This window comes from Falco punctatus (genome assembly GCF_963210335.1).
Source record: "Falco punctatus genome assembly, chromosome: 4".
NCBI classification, from domain to species: Eukaryota; Metazoa; Chordata; class Aves; order Falconiformes; family Falconidae; genus Falco; species Falco punctatus.
In genome coordinates this window covers 54,335,168-54,343,920 of record NC_137583.1, presented here as the reverse complement: position 1 = coordinate 54,343,920, position 8,753 = coordinate 54,335,168, and the positions used below count along the sequence as shown (strand labels likewise).

The window sequence follows — 8,753 nt, the reverse complement described above, 5'->3', positions numbered from 1 at the left end:
GTTAGTTTATTTACAGTAATCTTCCTACATGGGTGAAGTTTCCAAAATGGTGAGCAAAATTAATTCTGGTTGCTGCAACGTCCTACTAAATCAGCTCGTTTTTATGTACATGATGATTAATTTGTATATAGATTAATAATATGTATATACAGATGCCATTTTTGTGGCAGAAGAAGCACAAGGGTTGCATCTGTGGAGCTAAGCAGCGGTAAGAGTCAATGGGCACCTTTCCTAACGTCAACAAAAGATACATACATAATTCAGTAACTCTCATTATTTAAATGCCAATCTAATTAGACTGCAGAATGTAAATTAATGGAATGTTCTTTGAGAGCTGTTTAGATCCATAATAATATTCCAGTTCTAGAAGTTTCCCAAGGCTTGAACAAGAGTGAAATTCTTCAGATTCAATATTATCTGAAGTGCTATGGCCTTTTCACAGTGAAAAAGATTTTTAGGCGTTATTAAGTCAAAGACTAAAGTAGCAATTACTCTGGCAAGGGAGAAATTCCTAGGGAGCATTTGAGATGGGTTCCAAGTGGATCACACACACTCAGCTAGAACATATCTCTTGTCAAAAGAAAAACAAGTACTTGAAAAAGCAAAGAATTTGCAAAGTGCTGGTGAAGTGTAGTATGACACATAGGTATGAGGCACTTCAGCGATGAAAATAAATTACAAAGTCCTCACTATTGTACAGAGAATCTGGCTGCAGAAACTCATTACCAAAGTTGTTTTCTTTTCATGAACCAGAAGGAAAGCAAATTAAAAATAATGCAGTACAACTTGGTGAGGTGGACAATGCAGCTTCTCATTATTCTGAACCTCTTCTGACCTCCTCAGAGGTGAGGACTTCAGTTAAATAGCTTTGCTTTCTTCATACAATCTGAACAAGGCAGGTACAAACCCCTACCATCAGCCAGGAGAATGCATCTGACACCCCCCATTCAACCACAGGTTGGATTTAGCCACCACATGTGGAAACACCTTCCACCCAGCACCTCTCTCCGTAACACCCTTGTCTCCTTATGGAGGCAAGAAGCTGAAAAAAAACACATTTCATTGCACACACAGCATCACTGTTTTCTCTCTGTGAAGTGGACCAGAGTGTGAAAAACGATTGTCAGCTTTGTAAACAGAAAGAAAAGAGCAATTGTTATTGAAGTATTGACTTTCTGGGTGAAATTCCTCTCACCCAGTTTTATGTATCTATTACGCAGTCGTTAATGTCAGAGCCACTCATTCGAACACCTTTCCAGGGAGCTGATGTCAATGTAGTTAATTCAGTTTCGGGGGAAATGCATCTGTCCAGGTGCAGCAGGTGCACTGAGGCAACTGAGAGACACAATATACTCAAATAACTCCACATTGTCTGATTTAGGACTTTGGAAACTGAAAGACAGAGCAGACAGTGGAATACCAATTCTTCTCTTTGAAAGGGACAAAATGTCCCACCATGCAAAGCCCCCCTCTCCCAGCATGCATTGCACGCAAACTGTAAAGAAGGGTTTAGAAATTCCCAATGGATGTGAACTGCAAAGGTCTAAGGTGATGGCTACAGAGACGTTGCCAAGGGGAACCTGGACGTTCAATGAACGGATGGATCACCAGCATCCAAAGCTGCCCTTGACTCTCTGACACACAGCGGGTCTAGTTCCTGTCAAATCAGTTAACACAAAAATTAGTAACAAGCTCTTGTGAATGAAAATGTGTATTGTGGGAGGAAATGCCAATAAAAAGATACGATGATGAAGAGGAAGACGCTACACAAACTCATTTCAAATCAAAGCTGGAGGAGGAAACAGCAATATTTACAGTTTTGCTTGAAAGACACACCTGTAAGCCTCACGGTATACCCAATATTCTTCCCTTAAAAACCAAAATTGTTGTTTGGCTATGTTCTATATTAATATTGAATAGAAATTTTTGTAATAAGAATTTTTTGGTGACCACCCAGTATGGAAACCTTGAGTATTATAATATAAAACTATACTTACAAGCAGAAAGAACATTGCTGCTTGTCCTTTTTTTTTTTTATTACCTATTTTTTTTATTTTTTTATTTATTATTTTTTATTACACAATTACCCTTACTACATTAGCACTCACGGAAGGTTACCATTTGTAAGTAAAATAAAAATTCAGAGCTTTTCAAAGAAGTAAAGAAAACATTTTCTACCTCCTATATATATAATAATATACCTAAAACTCCTGACCTTGCTTCATTGACAACACTCTTTAGAATAATGTTTTGGGCAACGTGGGTTCGGCAGAGAGTGAGTTTGACCATGGCTCCAGTAAAGAGATATTAGCTGGGATAGAAGAACCACCAGATGATCATTAACATAGTAATTTTCCTTGTAGGTCATAAAAAGTTCTTTCTCTCCCCAAAGATCATATGAGAACAAAACTGCACTTAAATATATTCCATTTCTTTACTAACGGAGTGTTAGTTTTTCTTTTGCACGGGGCTGTTTGGGAGGTTTTGGTTTAATATATTGAAATTGCAGCTGCATGTATTTAAATTATTTATGCACCCAGACATGTAGACTGTGATTAAGTTTCTTATTCGGTTGTAACATAAGGTTCATTTCTTTTGCTGGTTGATTTAGCATGAAGAAACCTTCCCTGTGGGTTTGCTTCACAATAAATTGCTATTGGCAGATAGAAATGTCAGGTTTACCCTCCAGATGGGAGCAATAACAAATCAGACCTTTGCTTGTTCCATTTTTCCTCCTGCACATGTGACAAGAGACGTGTGTTTCTCTCTACTAACTCTGTCCTCAGATATAGAGTTATAGGGGGGCACTTATTCACGTATGAATTTCACGGCCACCAAAAAAAGAAGCAACGTGGCTCAGGGTCTGTGAAACTGGCTATGACCAACAAAATTCCCAGGGCCAAATTTCAACATTACTATTAACCTATTGAAGCTGGGATTATGTTGTTTTGATTTCCCCGATTGCACTTTTATAGTGAAGTTCTCTTTATAGTCACTGGAGATCTGGTCAACGTGAAGCAATGCACCAGCAATATAATCATTTCATCTCAAGCAGGCAGCTAAATTACATCAGATTAATTATACATTAATAGGACTCCATTGTGTCTAACGCCACATGAGACCCCCAATGTGTTGCAGACATCTACAAGGGAACAGAGGTAACACGCGACTTACATCACATACACATCGCTTTGTAAGGACAGCTGTACTCGGGGAAGAAAACCTCACAGCATCTACTATGACTCTTCAAGCCTGTGTTTAGGCAGCTGAAAATCTCACCCAAAGTGCCTATTTCTTGCTTTGAATACAAAGGGTTTACTCGGATTATCTCAGCTGGACGTGTCAGCAATGGCAATGTCTAATGACAAGCCAGGACAATCCACCTGCTGTTGCGTGATGTGATTTATCGTGACTGTGAGCACTACATAAAAAGGAGTCTTTTTTACGTGGGTACAGAATACATTGATCTGAATCATAATTTACTGGTAGTGACAAGGGACAAGGCAGTACAGCCCAAGGACAACACTACGGTTTCCAAGCTTCCAAACAGAAAAAAATTTACGTCAAACTCTGGATAAAGCTGCCACTGTGGGAGAAACAGGACCATAGCTGAAGATACAGCCAAGATCTATGGCTTTTAGGATGTCCACACACCGACTGATTTCCTCCACCTTCTCCATTGCCTCCATCTTCCTGGACATGAAGGTTCTGCCTTCAGCTTCTTCACTAAGGCTCAAACCACTTGCTCCTGCACCTTCCGAATGACTGTCTGGAAAAGGCAACTAATAACAAGTGCTGCTTGCCTCTGGTGGGACAGGGAATGGTTAGCCACTGCCACCTGCCATTTCAACATGGTTTTGAGACCCCCTCTCCCTCAGTTCAAGTTGAACTGCAGCTGGCGAGTAACCTGGGAATATATTAATTTTATTTCCTTGCATATGGTTATCAAAGAACTGAAGTGACAGTGCTAGAGTTGCATTTTTTCCTGTTTTATTTTCTGTAGACAGTTACGCTTAAGGAGGATGTAAACACTCTTGCACATTACGTCACTGCCCGTAAACGCAGGAGGCAGTGTGAGGGGGAGGGAAGTGGCTGCTCTCAGGATGGTGACCTTGCATAGTTGAGCCATTGCACTCAAAACACCAAAGCCAGATGAGGACTTTCATGCAACAGATGAAAGGTTTGTTTCTGGGAGTTTTTCTCCTGGCTCAGTCCCTCACACTGTCAAGGAACATAGGATGCAAAAGGGTCAGTCACCTCAAGCAGCAGATGTCTTTTCGATAGCAAAAATGGCTATAGTCCTGCTTTGCCTTTCCCTGCTGCCCCTCTGCCTTGCAGCAACCCACATGAGTGATGATGCTGCTTCTCCAAACCAGCTCTGGACTGAAAAAAAACATCACAGGGCATAATTGTGTGGTGTCCACAAACCTATGGGATGTCAGAGGGAAGCACAGATGGAGAAACACGCTCCTGCTGAAGAAGCAGCTGACCATGCAACCTCACCAGTGCCCTCATCAGCATGCTCATGTCTGCACTGCTAAATGCAAGGGTCAGGGGCTCATTCCCCACCCTTGAGAGAAACGGGCTAGGACAGCTTGTGTCCTCATAGATTCTGCAGAAAAAATTACGTATTTCATAGTACCTTCAAAGAACATTTCCACAAACACACCCCAAAAAAAGCCAACTGAAAGTCAGACACTTGAGATTTAGATATTTCCCAGTTTCCCGGTGACTGGTGGCAACTTCCAGATCATGCAGAAATTCAGAGGGTGTCACGGTTAAGGTCTTGACCCAGTGGTAGCAAGCAATGGCTGAATTATGCTTGAAATCTAATGGAAAAAAAAAAGAATTAAAGTACAGAGCTAGCTCACAATCAAAGCTATAAAAGGCCATCTTTGCTTCACCATTTTTTTGTCCCTCTTTTAACTCATCCCCCCGACTCTGCTCTGGGCTCTTGCAGCAGTTATCCCCCTGCCCCAGGGCACCTTTCCACAGCATCTTTGGGAAACATTAGATATTTGTCTACCAAGCAAAAAGACAGAGAAACAGGGGCCGTGAAGAGCATTCACAGACCACCTCTGAGATAACTGAGTGGGCCCGTGTTTGCAGCAAAGAAGCTATTTTTATCTGTCCTGTTCCAGTCACCCCCATGACGGAACGTTCCTGCTGGCTGACCAGAGCAGTGTTGTTCTGTGCAAACATGTGGGCAAACGAGACCGTTTGTCTAAGTCATGGCAGCTTGCTTAAATATGACCTAATGTGTAAGCATATCAGATAGCTTTTTATAGGGTAGGTTTTAGGTTTGTTTGGGTTTTTTTAATTGCTCTGAACTCTGGGCAATACTTGGCTCAGACTGCGCAACACGGGGTTCTTGCTGCTGGGACAGTGCAAAGGTGCATTTGAAGTCTTCATTATTAATTCATTTTACATCCATTAATAAAAAAGCCTTCTGATCGATGGACACTGGGATGATCTAGGCACACAGAGACATGCACAGCCATCCTTTTCACTGAAATGGACTACATGATTGAGTTTTATGGAAATAAAAGCATCCAATAGTGAATTTTTCCTCTGACTAGAAGGTGAATTAAGGTGGAGAAAGGAGATCTTGACAAGCGGAGGAGGAGCTCTGTGGCAATGAGTCCTACCACTCCAATCTGATTTTATGGCGCTTCATCAAAAGGAGCTTTCACTCCACATGCGGGTATGTCAGCTGTCAGCACGAACATAGACTGTAGCGTTCGTGCTCAGCAGCACATACACATCAACACACCCATTCCTGACTTTGCCAAAGGTGCACACTCTGGATGTACTTTCTCAGAGAAAACAAATAGATGCACCAGTTTCCAAAAAACAACATCAGAAATGTAAAAGTCCTCCTGTTCTTCAACACCTCAGAATAGGTGTTGCACTAAACATCTCTAAAAACTTTATTACTGAAATTCATCTTTTCCTTCTCAGTGCAGGGTTCAGCGTCACTCTTATCTCTGTAATTTTGATATTTTTGTATCTTTGACTAACAGAAATTGGGCTGACATCCAACCCCCTGTCCTGTGAAGGGATGTCCCAATTCTACCTGTTTCCTATTTAAATGCCTTGCACATGACAGTCCTTTCTAGTTCTTCTTGACTGCCAATAGTCTTGACAGAACCAGTTTTATCTCTTTTCTAGAGCAGGGAGAGGTACCTTTATTGTTGGTACCACCCCATCAGTGTGTTATTTCTTCAGTAAAATGCTAATAGGATTAGATTCACCATTTTTGTTAATTCTCCCTTTTTATCAGCTAAGTAAGTACAAAGGACAAGAAATTGTTTTCCATTGGTTTTTTAAAGGCTTTTTTTTTTTTTTTTTTTTTTTTTTTAATGGTGCCTCTGGCTTCTCACTAAGCTGGATAACCATCACCCTCACCTAAAGTATACCTCAAAGTAAGCCTTGCATTCCCTGACTTACAAACCCCAGCAGCAATAAGAACTATCAATTAAAAAATTAAAAATAATAATAATAAATTGATTTACCTTTCAGGAATTTTCTTTGACCTTCAGTCACTTTAGACAAAACTCCTTGGACCGGTATTCCTGAGCACCAGCTATCCCAGCAAGTCAAGGAGCTTTCAGCTGTAGGGGAGCCATCATTTTTGATGATATCTTCGGTCTGGGAGACAATAGAATGAATCTACATTTTTATAAAATCCTTCAGAATGCATAAGCTATAGTCTAGGAACTTCTAACAGGGGGGAAAAAAGAAAAAAGCAGCCCAAAATGACACATATATATTAAGTCTTTTGGCTTTTTCTGTTTGAAGGCTGTTGAATTCTAAGCTCTCCCCTAACGCTACGAAGTTTTCTCCTTTCCTAATACACACAACAGCAAACTGACCTTTTGCACCAGCACCTGAAGAGAAAATGACAAGAAGGATATTATTCTAGGTGAAAAATCACCCCAAATCTTTCAGGCAAAATGATTTTTCTCTCAGCATCTGTTTCCCCACAAGCAGAGGAGAAGCTTTAAAGAAAGGCAACCAGATGATTAAAGCAGAGAGGGGAAAACCCAATAAATTAAAAAAGAGAAAGATGGTTGTGAAAAGGGCCCTTCCAGTACTAGGGGCTAATTTTCAATCCTAGTTTTCCTCTTGAGAGTAATGTTTTTAGAGAGAACGTGTTCCTACAGGGTCGAGCAAGTTCCAGTAACGAGGGCAGCTTTTTCTTCCTTAATCTTGCAATCTGCTTCTTCATTGCATTCCTAGCCCTGCTGCAGAAAAGGGATTAGAGCCTGAAGGGTGATTGATGTCGCAGGATAGCGGTCCTGTTTTTGCATCTCCTTCTTTTTCAGAGGCTAAAATACTACCCACTGATATGTTTGCATTTCAAAACCCCTGCAAAAGTTAGGCAGTGCCAGAATATGAGGGTTACCTGTCTGTGCTGGGCCAATACACAATGAATAAGAGCATTTGTGCATGAAATTTGTAAGAAAAGCAGACAGAAATTTGAGGAGCTGCTCAGTGATGCCGTCAGCACAGTCTCTCCATGGACTGAACCAAGCAGGTCCAGGGAGAGGAGAAACTGGGGTTCAAAAGCATTAAGGCCAGTATTTCCAAACTTAACAGCCTTAAATGAGTCACCCTAAAAGACATTACTCAGAGGACCCGACTAATCATTTCATCTCTGTCTCCCAGCCTGTTTTCCTGGGTTTAACCCCGAGTTAAAAAATGGGAGTTTGACAATCCCAGTGCTGCCTCCAGGTGAAAACCGAATAAATGAGCTACAAGCCAGATCAGTTCATTTCCATGCTTCTTCTGCCTTGAGGAGAGCCTAAAAGAAAGGAGGCGTTGCCAGAGACTAGCATGAGTTACTGCACTGCCTGCCAGGCTGGACGAGGCTGGGATCCCTGGGGCTGTGGACTATTTGCTGCTAAAAGTAGATAATCTAAATCTAGATCTAGGTCTAAATCTAAATAAATACAAAAATAAATATAAGTATCAATATAAAATAAGCATAGACATATAATGTATCATATATTAAATAATTCATTATCATACTAAACTGTTTTATTATTTGTTATCATATTTAATATAAATCATATAAATGTATCATATAGACTCAAAGCTGTACCAGGACATCCACAAATCAGTTCATCAATCCTACATGTAACAATACATGGATTTTGCTGCCTGTTTCTGAGAAGCTGGGCTAAAGAATAATAATAATAAAAAAATCTAAATGCAGAGCAGGGGGTGCCCTACTTCATGCAAGGTTAGATTTCTTCATTGTGACTTATTCTGGTAGTACTGCAGACAACTGTAAAGAGAGCTGAGGGATGCTGTTCATGCCATCCAGCTGTGTAAGCAATATGCTGCATACCCATGTGCCCCGTGTGGTCTGACAGTGCAAAGGAGGGGCAGAAAGCACTTGGAATAAACAATAAGGCTGCAGCTATCGCAATAAGTGAAATGGGTTTGGGATCCTTCTCTGGTACCGAGGCCAGCTGGCATGGAATGGTCCGCTGCTATTCTATTAAACTCTTAGTTTCCAAAATATGAGGCTCCATTCAAGCTGTTTCTCAGGAGCAAGCCACACTGACTTCCCCCAGACGTTCTTTGGGAAAATGCCGTTTAGCCCAGGCACAGGGCATCACAGAGCAGCATCAAAACAATTTCACAGTATAGATGATCAATTCCATTGCCTGGGAATGTTCCCTGGCACTTCATAGACATAACCTCAAATGTTAGCCAGGCTACTTAGGTGGTTAAATCCTATG

At 41.0% G+C, this 8,753-nt stretch overlaps 1 long non-coding RNA gene across 1 annotated transcript in view; it reads right to left on the bottom strand.

Annotated features, from left to right (window-relative positions):
* Positions 1-1,695: 1,695 nt before the first annotated feature.
* Positions 1,696-8,753, bottom strand: part of LOC308063975 — a 54,252-nt gene continuing 47,194 nt past the window's right edge. The window contains exon 4 of the long non-coding RNA XR_013928144.1: positions 1,696-4,829. This is a non-coding gene — a long non-coding RNA (uncharacterized lncRNA). The remainder of the gene's footprint in view (positions 4,830-8,753) is intronic.